The following is a 21,010-nucleotide window of genomic DNA, read 5'->3' on the forward strand; positions in this document are numbered from 1 at the left end:
TCATCCCAAATTGCTGACCCAGAGAAGGATGAGCAAATAAAAACAGTTGTTGTTTTAAGCCACTAAGTTTGGGGTTTATTTGTTATGCAGCATATACATAACTGATAAACTAGGGATGAGGGATTTCATGGCCCATTATTTTGAGGAAATAGTGGAGATTCCCCAAAGATCTGAAGCCATCTTTAATGCCCCAGGGAATGATGAGTTTCCTCCATTTTTAAGGAATGCTCTCTCAATTCCCCAGGCTTATTGCAGAGTAATAGGATGTTAATAGATAAATAGCATATGCTTATTATATTAACGTCTCACAGAACTGCTCGAGCTCACCATAGGAGTGATTTCTGGGAGTCAAATTTCTGTTGCTTGACTGTGCCCCAGCAGCCATAATTAATTAGTCCAAGAACGGATATCCAAGAATGGATACTAGTACAAATTGGGCAAGTTTGTCTCTCAGTGGTGAATATGAAACATTGAATGGAAACCCAGAGACTGGAAATCTTTGAGAACTGAGTCTGTTTAACGGTATGGCTCTGGAAGAAAGGCTATGACTACTCTGAGGTCCCCAGAGACACACTGGTCCCCACCCTTCCTGAAGAGTGGGTGTTCAATTCCTCATTAGACTCTGTGACATAATTTAGTATTCATCCAATAAATCCCCTTTCCCACATAAGCTACCTTGAGTTGGTTTTTGTTCCTGGCTCCTAAAAAAAAAGTCTAAATGCAGGTCCCAATCCCACCTTTGGCTAGGTAGGAGCCCAAGACTGGCTCCTATGGGTTCCTTGGGGGGGTCTCATTTTATAGTGAGATCAGAAAAGCTGGCATCTTACATTTCTTCATGGTTCCACCTACTGCCCAGATCAGTGCTAACATCAGATATAAGCAAGTCTCTGTCAATAATGATTTCACTGATGAAAGCTCTCCCTGTCCCTATCGCCCCATGCTCTTAGCACATGGACATCAACCCTGTGCTGTCAGGATCAGCTTTAGTGGTGGCAGTAGGAGGAAGAAAGTGTAGATGATGATACCTGCAATTGGTTTCTTAGGAAACTGGGCATTTGAGGGTCTGTGGCACCAGGTCTTTTCTCCACTGCCCACCAGGGCAGCTCTGGCCATTCTATTTCCTTGTTCCCTGTGACATCAAAAATCTATATCCCTCTACAAACTACTATAATATACTAATTTTATATGAGAAATCTTAGTTAAAAGAGCTGGAATCTTACATAATTACCACAGTTCAGGGCCCAGAAAAAAGACTGCAGGTAACAAAATCATTTTCTATTATATATGTGCAGGGAAAGGTGAACGCTGCTGAACAGCTCCTGAGGGCACCTTGTTTTCAGTAACAGCTCATGCAGTCATGTGGCTAAATTTCACCTATTTCATTCAGGACAAGTCTGGGAATTGATTCGGTTTTGTTACTGGAAAGGGAAAATGATCTTAGTAAATGTCCAGGAAATAAGGGTTACCGAACTTTACAATGTCATGATAATTTCTGCAAAGGCTGAATCAAGGATTAAAGTTAGGTGTCCCATGGGCAGATGTCATTGTGCCTGAGTCTCTTTTTTGGTTCTCTGAAAAATACGAACAAGGCCTTTGAGTGAATTTAAATCTAAGGAAGTTGGTATCTTTTAGAAAATAGTTTCAGGTTGTGGCCTACAGATCGATAGTGAATATTCACATTTGGAGAAGAGCAAAATCCCTGGTTCTTGATCATATTCGAATCTCTTCCTCCATTTTCAGAAACCAAAGAGTTGAGTTTTCCACAAAAGTTATTGGTCTAAAGAAACAAATCAATTTATTCCAATTTCTTGTGAATTGGAAAAAGGAGAAAAGGGACAGAATTATACAAATGTAAAAATGGAGATGATCTCTTAATCCCACTCTATAAATAAAAACTTGCATAGGTTTTAGTTTGAGTAATCCTAAAGAAAACATACTGCATATGTAAAATCTCTATTCAAGTTAAAAAACAAAATCAAACAAAAATCCCTAAACTAAAGCTCTCCCTTTAGCCACACTCATTAAAGTTAGAACCATTTCCTTAGAAAGGAGCAATTATCTACTGGTAGGACCTTGTGTTATTTAGTACGTAAATGTGTATGCTTGAGTATCATGGGCAAAGATGACATAGATACCAAAAAGACTCCAAGAAAGGAGTGAATTTGGTCATTGGCAACTGCCGTTTTTTCAACAACCTATGCTCATGACCTAGGAGTCATTTTTCTTTTTCTCGTTTATTCACTCACTCCCTTGTTCACTCATTCATTCAATAGCATTTACTGATGACTGCAGTGTACCAGGCAATGTACTAAGCACTGGGGATGAAGAGAATTAAAATACAGCTCCTGTCCTCAAGAAGCTTACACTCTGATCATGGAAACTTTCCAGTCTCATCCCTTACATCCAATTGTGAAAATCAATGTTAAGTCTCTTTTCTTTCCATCTCTTCCTTGTCTCCACCATGATTAAGGTCATTAATTGATGGCTGAATGGTTAAAGTTGTTTTCTAGTGGAATTCCTACATCTAGCCTCTTCTCTCTCTGCAAATTCTTTATACCACTGCTTCATTCACCTTCCAAAAAGATTGCTTTGATCATGTCATATCCTTGTACACATATCGTTAGTGGCTTCTCATTTTCCCCAGAAAAAAATAGATAAATTCCACAACCCAACTGTTATTATCAGTATAACTAATAATTACTACTATTTATTGAAGGCTTACTATGTGCCAGGTACTGTGCTAAAGACTTTATACACATTATGTCATTTACTCTGCATGACAACCCACTCAAGGCAAGAATTATCTTCATTTTATAAAACAAACAAAAAATGATGCTAAGAGGTGATCACTAACTTTCCCAAGGTCACAGAGACAATAGGTAGCAGATTAACTCCAAAGCCCACGCTCTTAACCACTACACTGAACCGCCATTCTGCTCTTGAGTCAGTCTCAACCCTGCGCAAGTGTGCTTCTGTACCTTTGTTCCCGCTGGGTCCCCCATATATGATATGTCCTTCACTTTCTCCGTGCCTTTCAGGTTCTACTGACACTCATTCAAAGCCCAGTTTAAGTCCCCTCTCCTCTGTGAACTCTTCCTAGACCACGCTAGTCTGCATGGATCTCCTCATCCTCTGAGCTCCTATAGGGCTTATTCTCTCTACCACTCATTTGGCATTAAGATGTCCCGTACCATATTTTTAGAGAAATATCTCGTATGTCTCAGGCCCAGCAATGAAAACCCCTTGGGAGCACATGGTCCTCAAGATACTTAACAAATACCTGTTGGCTTTTTGGTGCTATACATTTAACAGGCACACAATAAATTAATGCTGCATAAGAAATGAAGAGCTTGGACATTAAAACAATGAGGGAAGACTGTCACTAAGTATGAATGATTACAATGCACATACCATTCTCTTGCCATGACTGGTAGAAAAGGATCACATTGGAGATGCTATATTTCCCTGTCCCAGCATGCCATAAGGAACAGAAAGTTATAGGGGAGTTATAGGGGTTCCCCAAATCTTGCCTGAGTAGTCAGACAAAGGAGTATTATAAAAATCCCTGACCTGATCCTTAATTTGAATAAGATTTACGTGGAACTTAAGCCCCAGAGGCTTACCAAGCAAGCTCCAGGGCAGAAATGGTGGACTTCCCAAACATTTGGCAGCAACGTAGTTTGGCTAAGACTGAGCGGTATGGATGCTGACGATTCCCACCCTCTCCTCAAGCTACAGGAAATGGTTTTCATTACAGGTCTAATCTAAGTCACATGGAGGGACCACAGAGCTCCTCAGCCCACTAGCCATGTCTTTCCACACTGAGCCCCTCCCCACCCAGCACATGGCAGGACGTGACGACCACCCTCCATGTCATACCTGGAGGTTAGCCAGAGAGAGACTGCCAACTGGACAGTAATCTCCAGCGCGAAAGCCTGGCTGCAGGCTACATGTGACCAATTGCTCCACGCCATCCTTACCTTTGTGAATGAGTGGCAGAACAGGGTCCATGCCTTCACTTCTTTGCTAAGGATAAAATGCCAGCCAGTGACTTGACGATGGAAGATTCCAAGGAAAGCCTCAGATGCCTTCAAGTAAGCATTGTATTTTCTGAGAAAGAAAAGAAACAGAGGAACTTGTGGCATGTTGGAGGCACATTCTCTGGAAAAGAACTGATAACATGCTACATTTGATATTAACCTCTTCTGTTTTTAAAGGGGGGTTTCATAAATTCCCATATAATTTCAGCCTCTCATCAATCCTAGGAGATGTCTCGGGCAGGAGTAAGTGTCCTCCATTGTGCGCACATGGTAACAACAGCCCAGAGCCCGGCCGGAGATCCCACCACTGGTGATGGGCAGCACCAAGGCTAGAACCTCTGTGCCTCTCACACTTGCTCTAGTGCCCGGCCAGTCTCAGCACACTGTTCCTTCCCAAGACTGAAGGAACTGGAATATGAAATGGCTTGGTTTGGTTTGGTTGGCTTCGCTTTTTTTTGCTTCCATTCCTGTTCTGACTTTGTTCCCTTTCTGTCCCTTCCCTCCCACCTTCATACACTTCCCTCCCCCTCCCCACTGCCCCCCACCCTCTCAGATGCTGCTTCACTGGCAGCTTCGGCTGCAAACTTCCCAGCTTCACAGCCAACATTTGGAGCTCACAGATTACAGAGCCGTGGCCTCAGGATGCCTGTTGCGTCTTCTCACGGTTGGATGAATGATTTTTTTTTTTTTAATGGAGAAGGGGTGTTTGTTAGAGAGGAAGAGGAAAGAACTGAATAATTACTAAATTAACATCAACTGGTGCTCACCTAACAACGCCACTGAGACCCCAAATCATCTCAGTCTAACTCTTCAGGTTTGTGATGGACAAAGAGACATTTTAGGGGTCAAAACCCCAGGGTACAATGCTTCCGGTGTTACAGTGTTTTGATTTACCTGACTGGTCAACATCTTGGCATGTAATAATCAAAAAGACAGAGTTCTCGAGCAACTCCTCTCTTTTACTGCCAAGTTGTGAGGGAGAGACACCAGAGAGGGGGCGACATGTGCTGGGAGCTGTCAATCCGGCCTCTGCCTGGCACTAAATTCACACAAAGCACACAGCGCACAAATGAGCAGCAGAGAGAGAACAAGGAGAAATCTGAGGGCTACGCTGTCATTCTACTCAGAGGGAAAAGAGTTCTGAAACTGTCAAAGGGAAGGCCCTACTCTGGGCCCCTCTTTTTTTCCACAGCAACGTTGTTCAGGCGACTCTCACCATGATACACGCTTCCACTGAGCTTCTCGGGGTCGGGGGGGAAACAGCGACCTGGGCCTCCAGTGCTTCACCGGTAATAAAGATTTTACCAGCTGCACGGAGTGTTGCTGTGGAATCCAACTACAGCTGTCAGGCTAATAAGAGAAAAGATTCACTGTCGTGAATCAGATAAATAAACATGCCTGGGAAACACTATGGCAGCAGATAACACTGAGAGGAGAAATGAGAATTGGTACTATTTTTAGTTGCTAGCTTTCTGATTATAATTGTACTTGAAGAGCAACTAGCATGAACAATATAAAGGCAAAGTTAATTTCAGATCCTGAGCTTGCTGCACAGTTCTTGGATGATTTGAAATGCAATGTGATCTAGAGTCATTTTTCAACCGTGTGACAGGGGAACTTGGAGATGGTAAGCAGCTGCTGGGAGGCTCGTGGGCAAATGGAAGTTGAGGGAAGTTGAGTATAGAAAGATTTTTTTACTTTAGAAAAATCTCACTTAGCATATCCTGTTCACCCTTTTAAGCTAACATTTACTGAAGACTTATCTTGTGCCAGGTACTGTGCTAATTGCTCTCATGAGAATTATCTCCTTTAATTATCACAACAACCTGTGTGGTAGGTACTGTTATTGTTTCCATCATATAGAAGCCGTACAGTTTGCAAAAACTGATTAGGATTTGAACCCAGAGACTTCCCTGGTGGTCCAGCAGTTAAGATCCTGTGCTCCCAACGCAGGGGGCCCAGGTTCGATCCTTGGTCAGGGAACTAGATCCTGCACGAAGCAACGAAGACCCCACACGCAGTAATGAAGATCCCATGTGCCGCAACTAAGACCCGGTGCAGCCAAATAAGTAAATAAATATATTTTTTAAAAATTCTCTTAATAAAAAGAAAGAATTTGAACCCAGTCCTCTTTCTCTAGAGCCAAATCATTGCGCTATTGTAGATAACACACCCTTCCACTCTCTGTCATTTGATGAGACAAGGAATCACGTCCCACTACCTGCACTGACCTACACATCCATCACTAATGACATCCATCACTAATGACTAATGACAGGGCCCATGGTTGCTGCCCCAGTGATCCAAAAAGAAAAGAGTGGCTACACCTTCCCAACACACCTGGAGCACCTCCCGCCCCCAACCGCCTGTATCCGCCCTGGTGGGGACCCTCTCCCCTGCTGAGTCCAGGCCTCACAGCAGAGGTACTCTCATCCTTCTTCCCAGATCGGAGCACTGAGAAGCAGACGCTCAGGTCCAGCTTTGAACCACTACTCTTACCATCACCCAAGGAAGCAGAATGGCTCCGACAGTCACTTCCACGACTCTGCGACACTCAGTGTCTCCTTCCTTCTCCTGCCCTCGAGCTAAAAAGTGCCCAGGTTCAGACTCACTAAATGTGTGTATGAAAACAACCTTCATTCACATAAACTATACCAAAGGCTGAGCTTACAGGATCAACGAAGTGAGGAACAAATTTGTCCTACATTATGTGAAGCTCTGAGTGCTAACATACTAGGTGTACATGTACATGGCAATATGTACACATGGAGCTCACTGTTAACCACCGCAAGTCTTCAGATTAAAGAAAGATGAAAACCAAACCAAACTGCCAGCATAGGACTAAGAGGAGAAATCCCCATTAACTGCAAAACACAGCGTGCTTGCTGACTGACTACAGGGTCCTGTGATGCCGTGTTACTGATCTCATTTCCAAGCCGATGGAAATATTTCTTCTTTTTTTTTTTTGGCTGCCTTGGGTCTTCGTTTCTGTGCGAGGGCTTTCTCTAGTTGTGGCAAGCGGGGGCCACTCTTCATCGCGGTGCGCGGGCCTCTCACTATCGCGGCCTCTCTTGTTGCGGAGCACAGGCTCCAGACGCGCAGGCTCAGCAGCTGTGGCTCACGGGCCCAGTTGCTCCGCGGCATGTGGGATCTTCCCAGACCAGGGCTCGAACCCGTGTGCCCTGCATTGGCAGGCAGATTCTCAACCACTGCGCCACCAGGGAAGCCCGGAAATATTTCTTAGAGAAAGCTTTATAGTGAGAGTTATTGGGACAATAGTCTTGCCATTAAGGAAAAGTGTTACACATATAACTTGACTAGAATACATTTGTATCAGTTTAAGAGCTTTTTGGTTCCAAATGACAGAAGATCCAACTCAAACTAGCTTGGGTAAAAAGGGCCCTTGCTGGCTATGTAACAGGCCTAGAGCTGGCTTCTGGCACAGACTAATCCAAGGGCTCAAACTCTGTCACCAGAGCCTGTTCTCTCTCCACACTGGCTTCCTCTCTCCTTCATGTTGCTTTCATTGTCGGTGTCCAGTTGGTGGCAGGAAAGATTGTCAGCAACTTCCTGCCCTACGCTCTCTGGAGTTGGAGGGGAGTTTGAAGGATAAATGCTCTGGGCTCCACTCTGATTGGCCTGACTTGTTTCAGGTGTTTATCCTTGATCACATCCCTGTGGCCGAGGGGTTTGAGTGTATTCTTTGGCCAAGTTGAATCACATGCCCACCTTCTGCAGGGGCTGTGAGACAAAGGGTGAGTCTCCAACAGAAATCTGAGGAATTTTTTCCAAAAGAAGGGGGAAAGGAGGCTCAAATCAACAGATATCCTCTACAGCCTCTCTTCATAAAACAGAAGTCCTTGTATTCTTTTATTAAAATTATTCAGTGCCAATGCATTAAACACTTGACTGTGAGTACACTTAAGCTCGCCCCCGCAATGTAACATTCTTAGATGGACCTAAAATATTGGCACATATTTTAAAGCTTTGGCTGCCCACTGGTATGAATATGATTGCAAAAATTATATAGGTCTAAAATTAAAAATTAAAATCAAAGACCAAGACCAAAGAATCTTGTATTTCTATCTCAGATTGGCTTCCAAGTCATGAAATGTTATCCTGATAAATTCAAGTAAACTTTCTGTACTATTTTTCCACTGGATGTTATGTGAGGGGATTAATTTGGGGGGAGGAGACTTGCAAAGACTTTATGGTTGTGAGATAACCAGAGAATAATTACCTGGAAGCATTTAGCTGACATCCCATTGGAAGCAAGGACCGCTGTCTGGTATGGTTCTATCGACACACTCTTGGGGGAGCTGAGTTATCCATATTTGCCTGTTCTTTGCTAGATCAAGACATTTTCTGTTTATCAACAGGGGGAGTGACAGCCCATCTACAGTGGGCTGTCACTGCAGACGATATAGTGAACAACAAAAAATGGGGTGAAGCGGAAAAAACAGATTAGCCTTAAAACCCCCATCCCTTTCATTTGTATCAATTTTCCCATCGGTAGCTCACGCTCCTTTTGCTTCAGGCAGGGGAACTACTTAGAAAGTGGAATAGGTTATGCTCTCCCTGGTTTGCAAATCTCTGCTGCTGCTGCTGCTTGCTTGTTTATTTTTTTGTTTCTAATTATTTTTTAAAGGCATTGGTAACAGACCAAGGAATGAGAGAACATACTCATTTCTTCCTGGCTGTTGGCCTTTCTTAAGTCCATGATTTTTTTTTTTTTTTTTAATTTGTTGCCCCCAGCCATGGTAGCTGCTTTCAGTTGCCCAATTGAGTCTGCATTTTAATGAAAAGCACGTTATCCTCTCCTATTCAGTTTAGGATAATTGTTGCCCAGACAAATCATTATAATTAAATTCAATTTAAAAGTGAGAAACCACCTGCAACCATATGTTAAATCTGCCTGTGGATAAGGAAGTTGGTATTTTCACTTTGTATTTAATGCAAAGGTGGGTAATGGTAAGATTTTCAATGGTGATGGTTAAGGAGACTTGCTTCTTTCTTTTAAATGAGTAATTACAATTCACCTGTGTCTGAAAGGAAATTACTTGACTCAGAAAAACATTTTCATTAAACAGAACTACCATTGAGCAGGCTTCTATCAAGCGGATTTGGTATTGATGCAGAGAAATAAAGTTATTGAGATGAGAAAAAATAAGGAGCTTTCAGTAGATACGTGAAATGAAATTGAAACATAGAAGGATCCTATAGAAAACATTTGGCATTGTTTGGCTGCCCAGCGTCCTTTCCATTTCCTAAAAGTGTTCTGAATTTCCTCTGAAAAAACTATTTCTCATTCTTATCCAGAGTTTGGAAGAATTAGACCCTCCCAAACCAAGGGCTGGCGTGACTTAAGCCAGTGAGATTAAGCCAATCAGCGTAACCCATTCCTCTGGCCAGACTAATTTGACTAGGAATCAGAGACAATGTTTGCTGGAACTTCTGAGAAGAAGAAAATTCCTCTCTCTTCTTCAGGAGTCACTTAAAGAGATGTTTTTCTCTAGAATGTACAGTTTAAAGATGCAAGATCTAGAACTGCGACAGCCATTTTGCCATCTGGAAGGAAAATCCAGAGTGGGAGGGGCCCCGTAGGCGTGAAGCTTTTACCTAGGAAGGCAGATCCATGTGATCACCTTGGTGACATCATCTGAGCCATTAGATCAAGCTAGTGCTACCTCTAGGTTTCTCAGCCATGTGTACCCACCTTTACACTTAAGCTAATTTAAGTTGAATTTTCTGTCACTTGCAACCATGGGAATCCTGGAGGAGTGAGTCCCCCACCTGGTTTGAGGCAAGGTCAGCTGACTCTCAGTCTCTGATAGGATAGAAAAAATGCCAATGCCTGCATTAATGGGACAGCGCATTAGGTCAGGAGTTTGTGGCTCTGGCTAATCATCTGAATCACCAGGAAACCTGGCAAAAACACATGTGAAAACTTGAAGATCAATGATTTTAGGAAATTAGTTTTTAAAAATAGGTGAATTGAGAAAAGAGAACTAAGATAAACATAAATAATGATCTATATCTAAAAGAGGAGGGAGGGACTTCCCTGGCTGTCCAGTGGTTAAGATACCACACTTCCAATGCAGGGGGAGCAGGTTCGAACCCGGGTAGGGGAAACTAAGATCCCACATGCCGCGTGGCCAAATAAATCAATAAATAAACAAACAAACAAGGAGGGAGAGAATGTTAGAAGAAACGGGCAAATTTTCATTCTCTCATTCAACTAGCATTTATTTAAAGTCATTTAATGGCAAAGTACTGTGATAGACCTTGGTAGAGGTGATTACAAAGCTGTGTCAGACAAAAATCCATCTGCACATGGAATTTTTTTAACTGGGTAGGAAAGCTAAACAGGTATGCTCGTAAGTCCATTGCAATTCAGTACAAGGCAAGTGCTGAGAAGTTATTTCTACAGTCTTTAACAGCTTACTAAGCATATTCACACTCATTATATCATTTGATTCTCACAACAGCCCTTTGAGATAGGCAGTGGCACTTCCCTATTTGGCATAAAGAAACAGACTCAAAGTACACAAAGATAAATATAAATGAATGTCGCTGTGGCATTATTTGAAAGAGAAGAAAACTAGAAACTGAGTAAATAGCTATCGATAGTGGAGGGGCTAAATACATTATGTTTCTCCGTACAAGGGAACAGTAAGTAGCTGTTAAAAATCATAAGACGGAGTTCCTCTCTGGGAAAGATGGAGTAAGGACACTCTACCTAGTCTCCCAGTGAATTAGGATTGCCAAACTGAGCAAATAAAAGTACAGACCATCCATTCATATTTGATTTTCAGATAAACAGTTAATTTTTTTAGTGTGTGTCCCACACAGTATTTGAGATAAACTTACACTAAAAAATTATACTGGGGCTTCCCTGGTGGTGCAGTGGTTAAGAATCCGCCTGCCAATGCAGGGGACACGGGTTCCAGCCCTGGGCCAGGAAGATCCCACATGCCACGGAGCAACTAAGCCCGTGTGCCACAACTACTGAGCCCGTGCTCTAGAGCCTGCAAACCACAACTGCTGAGCCCATGTGCCACAATTACTGAAGCCTGCACACCTAGAGCCCATGCTCCGCAACAGGAGAAGCCACCGCAATGAGAAGCCTGCGCACCACAACGAAGAGTAGCCCTGGCTCTCCGCAACTAGAGAAAGCCTGCACACAGCAACAAAGACCCAGTGCAGCCAAAAATAAATAAACTAAATAAATAAATAAGAAAACATTTAAAAAAAATTATACTGGATGTCCTGTACTTTATCTGGCAAGCCTAGACTGAATGTAAATAAAAACCTGGACAAAATGCATGGAGAAATTATCTGAAGACTCTGAAAAGTGAATGGGAGCAGGAAGATTGAGGAAAGAGATCTTGAATTACGAATGATCTGGTTGTGAATTTCCTGGGTTGTTTGTCTGTTTCCTTCCTCATCTCCCAGCCTGGACTAAAAGCAACTCAAATCGCAGAGCTCTGGACGTGGCATAGAGAGCAAGAGTGCCAAGAGAAGCTCTCTCTTTCTGGTCTGAGGGCTGAGAAGTGGGGCCTCGTATAGTATGGAGAGAACAGGGGAGGTCCTCTGGTTTCCCCCCTCCCTCCCTCCCTCCCTCCCTTCCTCCCTCTCTCCCTTCCTCCCTCTCTCCTTTCCTCCCTCCCTTCCTCCCTCCCTCCCTCCCTCCCTTCCTCCCTCCCTCCCTCCCTTCCTCCCCCCTTCCTCCCTCCCTCCCTTCCTCCCCCCCTTCCTCCCTTCCTTCCTCCCTCCCTTCCTTCCTCCCTCTCTTCCTCCCTCCCTTCCTCCCTTCCTCCCTCCCTCCCTCCCCCCTTCCTCCCTCCCTCCCTCCCTTCCTCCCCCCCTTTCTCCCTTCCTCCCTTCCCTCCTCCCTCCCTTCCTTCCTCCCTTCCTTCCTCCCTCTCTTCCTCCCTTCCTTCCTCCCTTCCCCCCCTCCCTTCCTCCCCCCTTCCTCCCTCCCTCCCTCCCTTCCTCCCCCCCTTTCTCCCTTCCTCCCTTCCTTCCTCCCTCCCTTCCTCCCCCCTTCCTCCCTCCCTTTCTCCCTTCCTCCCTTCCTTCCTCCCTCCCTTCCTTCCTCCCTTCCTTCCTCCCTCTCTTCCTCCCTTCCCTCCTCCCTTCCTCCCCCCCTTTCTCCCTTCCTCCCTCCCTTCCTCCCTCCCTTCCCTCCTCCCTTCCTCCCTCCCTCCCTTCCTCCCTTCCTCCCTCCCTCCCTTCCTCCCTTCCCTCCTCCCTCCCTTCCTCCCCCCTTCCTCCCTCCCTCCCTCCCTTCCTCCCCCCCTTCCTCCCTTCCTTCCTCCCTCCCTTCCTCCCTCCCTTCCTTCCTCCCTCCCTCCCTTCCCTCCTCCCTTCCTTCCTTCTCCCTCCCTCCCTACATCACCCCCCTGCCACCTTCCCACCTTCTTTCTTTCTTTTCCCAATGAAGACCTCAAGCAAGCCACAGTCCCAAACCAGCTGGGTGATGGCTAAGCAGGGACAGCAGCAGTGGCCAGGCTGGCATCTAAAGCTCTGAGGAGGAGCATTCCTTCTCTCTGGCAAGAGGAACAGCAATCTGTAGTGTGTAGGGGGAAACCCAATTGTTTTCTTCTCTCTATATATCTTCCCACTGCTTGAATGTGGAGGTGGACCCAGCTGTAGGAAATATGCGGCTGAGTGCAGAGATCAAATACTTGTTTTCTAGCCAAAGGACCAGAAAGAGGTCTTTGGGTGCCAGAGATCGTTGGGAGATTGAGAAGAGAAAGATCAAAAAAGGGTCCCATACGGCGATGACGAAATCGTGGGCTCACCCTTGATATATGAAATGATCCTAAACGCTATATACCAAAGCTTGAGAACTGAGCTATGGGGCAGACCACCCCCCAGGACCCGGATTGCTCACTGGGTGGTGCACACATGTGACGGATGTGAATAGCATCGCAAAGGCTTTGAAAATTGAGCTGAGTTGGAAACACAGTCCACGGGAAGCAGGTAGGAACTTGCAGCCTACACATAACTGGGTTGAAGGCCTAATACCGTAGCCAGTTTCCAAGATGCCCCCCATCACCCCACATCGTGGTATTCACACCCTTGTGTTGTTCCTTCCCACGCTGTACCAAGGTTGGTCTGTGGGCCCGATAGAATATGGCAGAAGTGATTATTTGCCACCTTGGAGGGTGTAAAGACTGTGGCTGCAGTCTTGGGTTCACTCTCTCTCGGATCACTCCATCTGAGGGAAGCCACGTCATGGGGAAGCCACGTCATGGGGAAGCCACATCATGGGGAAGCCACGTCATGGGGAACCCCGTGGCGTGTGAAGGAGCTGAAGTGTCCTGTCAGCATCCACGTAAGTGAGCTTGGAAGCGGATCCTCAAGACCCAGTCAAGCCGCCGCTGACCGCAGCCCAGGCAAACACTTTGCAGCGTCATGAGAGCCCCAGAGCCAGAACCACTCAGCTAAGTCACCCCCAGATTTCTGACCCCCAGAAATTGTGAGATAATAAATGTGTGCTGTTTTAAGCTACTGGGTTTGGGGTAACTTGTTATGTAGCAGTATATAACTAATATGCCTACCAAAACAAGCAAAAAAATCCACCTTCTCCATATGATTCAAACAAGATACAGATTCTCATAACATAGCAGTCAAATGATGCAATGTTAATGATGCAATCCAAATTACCTGACATATGAACAATTGAGAAAATTTTCATTACTAGTATATAAAAATATGATTGATTTTTTTAATGTTGAACTTGTATCCTGTAATTTTCCTAAATTCACATATTAGTGCTAGGAGCTATTTAGTAGATTCCTTAAGATTTTCTATGTAAATGCAATCATGCTGAGTGAAAGGACCCATTCTCAAAATGTCACATACTGTATAATTCCATTTACAGACACACCTCAGAGATCTTGTGGGTTCAGTTCCAGACCACTGAAATAAAGCGAATATCACAACAAAGCAAATCACACAAATTTTTTGGCTTCTCAAGGCATGTAAAAGTTATGTTACACTACACTGTAGTCTATTAAGTGTGCAAGAGCATTATGTCTCAAAAAATATTTACATACCTTAATTAAAAAATACTTTATTGCTAAAAAATGCTAACTATCATGTAAGCCTTCAGCAAGTCATAATCTTTTTGCTGATGGAGGGTTCAGATATTTCAAGAATTACCAAAATGTGACACAAAGACACAGAGTGAGTAAATGCTATTGGAAAAATGGCACCAATAGACCTGCTCGAGGCAAGGTTGCCCTAAACCTTCAATTTGTAAAAAAAAAACTCAATGTCTGCGAAGCGTAATAAAGCAAAATGCAATAAAATGAGGTGTGCTTGTACATGACAGTCTGGCAAAGACAAAATTATAAGAATAGTTGCCAAGGTTAAAGGGGAAGAAAGGGTTTAACTACAAAGGGGCAGCAAAAGGGAATTTTTGGAGTGATGCACATAAATGTTCTCTATTCTATATATGGTTTTGGTTACACAAATCTATATATGTGTTAAAACTCACAGAACTGTACACCCCCAAAATTCAATGTGTGTAAATATTTTTAATTTAAAGTAATAAAAACTATTTTAAAATGAGAGATGTCTGTAATATATATTGCTTATTATAAGAAGTCACAAATGTGTGAACGTGTATGTGTGTATCATGTGTGTTTGTATGCATGTATTTTGTGAATACAGAAATATCTTTTTATAATTTTAATTTAAATGGGTATAGAAATACCTTTAAGGATCTGAAGCAAACTTTTTTGTCACAAGAAAATGTTTTAATCTTTTCATACACTCTGTTCACTTATTCAATAACTATTTATAACTTGGCAAGTATTCTGGAAGGAACCAAGGACACAGCAGTCAGTGATACAAACCATTGCTGACTAATAATATTAAAAATATACAACATGTGTCCAGTGTATATGCCAAGTGAGTTACATCTGTTTTTTTGCTTAAAGAGGTGATGAGAGCTGCCCGGACTATTACAGCTAAGAAGTGGAAGAGGCAACATTCAAACCAGGTTTGCTGTCTCTAGAGCCCAAGCTCTTAACCACAGTGCTATCAGGCTTTTCTGGCAGATAACGTTTGTTAAGTTACAAGTGTGACAAATGAAATAGAAAGTAAATCTAAGGCACCCAACCTTGCAGGGGGACAGAGAAGACCATCGTGGCCATGACATTTTAGCTGAATAAGAGTTACCTAAGGAAAGCTGGAGAAGTTGAGGAGATTGTGCAGCAAAGCGGAGGAAAAGTAGGGGCAAGGTGCAAAGAAACTAAAAAACAAGTAACAGTAACCAGAACCCCCCCCCCCCACACACACACAGACAAAAACAAAAACAAAACAAAACTTGTAGGGCTAAAATCAAGTGGTGGGAGGAGTGAGAAAGGGCAAGTAGTAAGATGCAGGCTTACTGAGGAACCTTAATACCACGGAACTTTAAGCACAAAGGCACATAATCCTACCGCCGAAACATGGGTTTCTATATTTGAAGCAAACTCTTAACAGAAGCAGAACTGGGGAGGAGTGGAAAAACCTTACTTACAGAGAGTAAATTTTTAAATGATATTTGTTACAACAAACTTGTATAAAATTTGTAACATGGGTTAAGATTTGTATGATGAGAGAAACAGGCCCAGATAAATTGAGGTGTCTTGTTCAAAGTCATACTGTGACAGAATCAAAAGGATTCTTACACATGCCTAATGTTCTTTTCAATAAATGACAATGAATTCAAAAGAAAGTCAGAAAGGGGAGACTGGCGTTTGGGAAAGACTGTATTAAGGAAGAGGTATTTGGGGTCATACCTTAAAGGACAGAAAAAATTTAAAAGGTGGAGATAACAGGAAAGCATTTTTGGTAAAGAGACTATCTTGAGTATAACGGGAAAAAAATAAAGTTTGTTATTTTAGCCGTTCCAAATATTTATCTAAATAACCGTTCCAGGTTATTTAGATCGATTATATAGGCATACCTACAGCATTAGTAGAAGGTGATGCAGAGATGTTACAGGGCATGAGAGCTTTGAAAAGACTGTATGGGGTTTGGGAATTGGGAATAATTAGTAATACATTAACAGCCTTCAGAGAAGCCAGAAGAGATTAAGCCATCTTAGTCTGAGGACGGACAATGACAAGCTGTGCTTTCCAGAATAGGTAGTTACTTCCTAAAAATGTATTTCAAAATTTGGCTGGGTTTATTTGCAGGGAAACTTATGTTTAGCTCAATTAAACAACGATGTTTCACACGTACGGGGTTTCAAAGAATTTTTGGCGCTCTGGAAACTGAGAAGGGTCCTGACATTATCCTTCTCATCAGTTATTTAGCAACAATCTCAGCTGTTCTGGGGTGCTTATTTCCAGAGCTTCCTGGCACATAATAACAGTAACCTTTCGCCCACACTATGTAATATATTAAGGAAAGACAAATCGTGGGTCTGTGGTTGTTTGGGAGTAGGATGTGCCAGCCTATCAGCACTGTTTACTAATTGGATTTAGGATTTGTACTTGGTTTGGCGGAGCCAGGTAAGTTTGACAATTAAGTCTGATCACATAAATGTAATATGTCTAATATGACCAGCTCACTACAAGAGACCTGGACCAGGAGCAGCCTTTGGGCTTTCTGTTAATAGGTGCTTTGCACACACAGTAGCAGTGGTTTGAGACCTGGAGACAAAGTATGTCTTATCCAACCTAGCAGTGAGTAGACAAAGAAACCTGGACATGAAATCTTCAGGCACTTTAAATGCATATCCTTTTCCTGATATTGTTGTCCTGTATCCTTTGCTTGTAATAAAACTGTTCCATGAGTATAAATGATTTGAGTCCTGTGAGTCTTTTCAGCAATCCGTATCAGAACTCCTCAGGTAATTAATGAACAGAGCAGGGGGGAAAGGAAGGCACAAAGAAGACCTCTGAAGGGCAAACATTTATTTTTTCAGCTTTTACTGAATGTTTATAGTTGCAAAAATCTCACTTAGCAATTGACAGACAAAAACGACTCAGGACTCTGTGATCCTGAAATCTAGGGAAGTCGTTTTTTCTTCTCTTTTCCTGGCTTTTCAAGAGCTTCCCCCCATCCCCCGGGGGATGGGAGTGTAGAGACAGAAGCCTCAGATGAACGCCCGGTTCGTGGACACACTGCTCATCATCTTTGTCTTCTTGTGCCTCCTATTCTCACCAAGGGAGTAACCGGGGTCCTGGTTTACAGGACAGACAAGTACAGGAGACTGAAGGCAGAAGTGGAAAAACAGGGTAAAAAACTGGAAAGAAGAAAGAAACAGTAAGAGGAAGGAAGGAAGGAAGAAAGGAAGAAAGGAAGGAAGGAAGGAAGGAAGAAAGGAAGAAAGGAAGGAAGAAAGAGAAAATGGGCAAGAAGAGAAACTGAAGAATAACAACGGAGATGGTCTGAATGAAATCCATGTTTGCAACGGGCGTTTGTTTTACTGCCCAAATGGGAATGTTCAGTTCCATATTTGATGGTAGAATGGTGACAAAGGTCCCCTTTCATCCTCCTTTCCCACATCCAAGGACTATCTCACGGAAGTCTGCTGGAGGATGACAACACAGACTGTTCCTTCATCTTCCTATGTATTCTCTCTACCATGTAATTGGACGGAACATCCAGAAGATTCTCAGCCTTGCCCCTTCACAAGCTGCCACCAAGCAGGCAGGTGGATTTCTTGGCCCTCCTCCTCTTTCTGGTAAATTCTTTTGAAATCGAGAAGAACCCTATAATTCCCGTCATCAGACTGGCAACTACTTTGTAGCAAGAGCCATAGGCAGCCTTAACATTTGGGCCACTTTCTAGTTTTGAGTTATTTCTAGACTTTTTGGTATGATTCCAATGAGAATGGCACCTAAGAAATATGATAGTGCTTTTAGTCATAGATTATTTTTTTTTAAACAAGTGTGTTAACTAGATAAACTTGGGCGATGTTTATATAATGAGAAACAAAATCTTGGTTTGCTTATATGAATATTTCCTGTGGGACCGACTCTCAAGTATGTGCTGTGTGCTATGTATCATGGAAGTTGGCTCTCCATGAGCATTTAGAGATCTGGAAGAAAAATTGGGTTTCTGTAACTCTTAATTGGAACTGTTTATTGTATTTTTTTCAAGGCAAATGTATGACCTGAGATAAATAAAGAGGCCAAAATTTTAGCTATTTCATCTACAAGAAGACATCTGTTTTGATTTATTTCTGGGTACACATTTTTAGTAATCTGAGCATAAGGGTGAACATTGGCCACAAAGGGGCAATGTTTTAAATCTTTTGTCTTACCATACTTGCCTCATATGCTCAGTATATAGAATTGTCCTATTATAAGAATAGGAAAGTAGGAGAAGAAAGGAAAGTAATGACTCATGGGAGTATAAAAATGAGGGTCCTAAGCAGTTCCCTTCATACCCAAATACAATCTATTGGTTCCCGGGGAGGCATTCTTTGTCCTCCCTGGAGGCAAGGTCATAGTTATATGTGGTTAATCTTGTGGAGCTTCCTTTTAGTCACAATGGCCTTCAGTTCCTGCCATGATCCTTTGTAAAGGATAAGAGGATGCTTATACCGTGATCTTCCCCTTCTAATCCATGGAATTGGAAATCCTATATGGAGTCATAATGCTAGTAATAAATATACACATTTATCAGTTAAAAAAAAACGACTCAGACATGAAATTATCCTTCAAGAATTCAGATGCTCATTAATAACTCATTACTAACTACTCAGAAAGAGTAAAATGTAACCAAGCTAATAGAGGGGAAAAGGCAAAATAATAAAAGTGGTTCAATACAAAAGAAGTCAAGAAAGGAAAGAAAAAGGAGTACAGGATAAGTGAAATAAATAGAAAAGAAGTAGTGAGATAGAATAATAAAACTCAAAATATACCCATAATTAGATTAAATGTAAATGGTCTAAATGCTGTAATTTTTTTCAAAAATATGTTTTTAGGATGGATTTAAAGATAGCAACTATATACTACTTACAACTAACACATGTAAAATATAAGGTTACGTATATCCTCTCCCCAGTGATCCCACCTCCCAGTATTCATGGCCTTTTCTAGTCTCCCCTCCTTGAATCTGGGATGAATTTGTGGCTTGCTTTGAGCAATAAAATGTAATATAAGTGATGCTTTGTGACTTCCAAGGATAGGTCAAAATAAGCCTTGTATCATGTACCTAATTTCTTAGAAAATATGATCTGGGGAAAGATAGTCACCATGTAAGAAGTATAAATACTCTAAAATTACCATGCTTTCAGAAATATAGATTGAAAGGAACTGTACCCAAGTAATATACCCAATAAGCCTCATCTGTACCTGGACGTAATTCAGATAATGAGATCCTGGACTTCAGGAAGGAACTTAATGCCACAGTGGAATGAGACTTTGGGGGCCTCGATGGATAGATTCATGTGGAAGGGACAGAAACCACTGCAGGCCAGAGAGCAACTGTGTGTGGTAACCAGCCTTTCAATAATAGCCCTTAGTGAATCCCACTTTCCAGTACTTGCACTCTTGTGCAGCCTCATCCTCCTTGATTCTGAGCCAACCCTCTAACTCACTTTGGACTAACAGAATACAGCAGAGTCAGTGCTACATGACTTCCATAGCCAGGTCACAGGAAGCCTGCAGCTTCTGCCTTAGTCTCTTGGAACATGCCCCTGGGAGAAGCCAGCCACCATGCAAGAAATCCAACTACTCTGAGCTTGACATGCTGTGAGAAAGCCTGAGCTAGCCACATAGAGAGGTCCTATGAAGAAAGAGTGATGACTGATCATCCCTCAGCTACTTCACCCACTCCAGCTGAGAGGTCAAACAAGTGAGGGAAGAAGATATTTTGGACGTCCAGCCAAATCAAGCCCACACATGATTCCAGCATCAGTCACCATATGACTGCAGCTGCATGAGGGGCACCCCTCCAAATGAGAACTACTGAGCTGAGCCACGAGAGATAATAATACATTGTTGTTTTAAGACCCTAAGGTTTGGGGTTTGTTATACATCAATAAATAACTGAAACAGGACTAAACGGTTTAAAATAAAGGGATGCAAAATAAATATACTACACAAATACTAGCCAAAAGCGGGTTGTTGTAACTATATTAACATCAGACAAAGTAGACAAAATGTGAAAATATTTACTATACATTAAGAGGAAACTTTCACAATGATAAAAGATTTATTAATTCACTAGGAAGATAAAAATTTTATATGTGTACACCTGATAACACATCCTCGAAGTATATAAAGTTAAAAGTAATAGAACTTTAAGGAGAAACAGACAAATCCACAATCACCCTGGGCAACTTTAACAACCTCTCTCATTAGCTATAGATTAAGCAGAGGAAAACTATCATTAAGGATAGAAGATAACAGGATCATACACGATGATAAAGTGAGGTTTATCTCAGGAATGCAAGGATTCTCCAATATATGCAAATCAATCAATGTGATAAACCATATTAACAAGTGAAGGAGAAAAACCATATGATCATCTCAATAGATGCAGAAAAAGCTTTTGACAAAATTCAACACCCATTTATGATAAAAAAAAAAAAACTCTCCAGAAAGTAGGCATAGAGGGAACCTACCTCAACATAATAAAGGCCATGTATGACAAACCCACAGACAACATCATTCTCAATGGTGAAAAACTGAAACCATTTCCTCTAAGATCAGGAACAAGACAAGGTTGTCCACTCTCACCACTATTATTCAACATAATTTTGGAAGTTTTAGCCACAGCAATCAGAGAAGAAAAAGAAATAAAAGGAATCCAAATCAGAAAAGAAGAAGTAAGGCTGTCACTGTTTGCAGATGACATGATACTATACATAGAGAATCCTAAAGATGCTATCAGAAAACTACTGGAGCTAATCAATGAATTTGGTAAAGTAGCAGGATACAAAATTAATGCACAGAAAACTCCTGCATTCCTATACACTAATGATGAAAAATCTGAAAGAGAAATTA

The 21,010-nt window shown here is 42.3% G+C and overlaps 1 pseudogene; it reads left to right on the top strand.

Annotated features, from left to right (window-relative positions):
• Positions 1-17,140: 17,140 nt before the first annotated feature.
• On the top strand, positions 17,141-17,750 carry LOC137775751 (calcium load-activated calcium channel-like; annotated as a pseudogene).
• The last annotated feature ends 3,260 nt before the right edge of the window (positions 17,751-21,010 follow it).

The sequence above is a fragment of the Eschrichtius robustus genome, chromosome 13 (genome assembly GCF_028021215.1).
Source record: "Eschrichtius robustus isolate mEscRob2 chromosome 13, mEscRob2.pri, whole genome shotgun sequence".
In the NCBI taxonomy this organism is placed as follows: Eukaryota; Metazoa; Chordata; class Mammalia; order Artiodactyla; family Eschrichtiidae; genus Eschrichtius; species Eschrichtius robustus.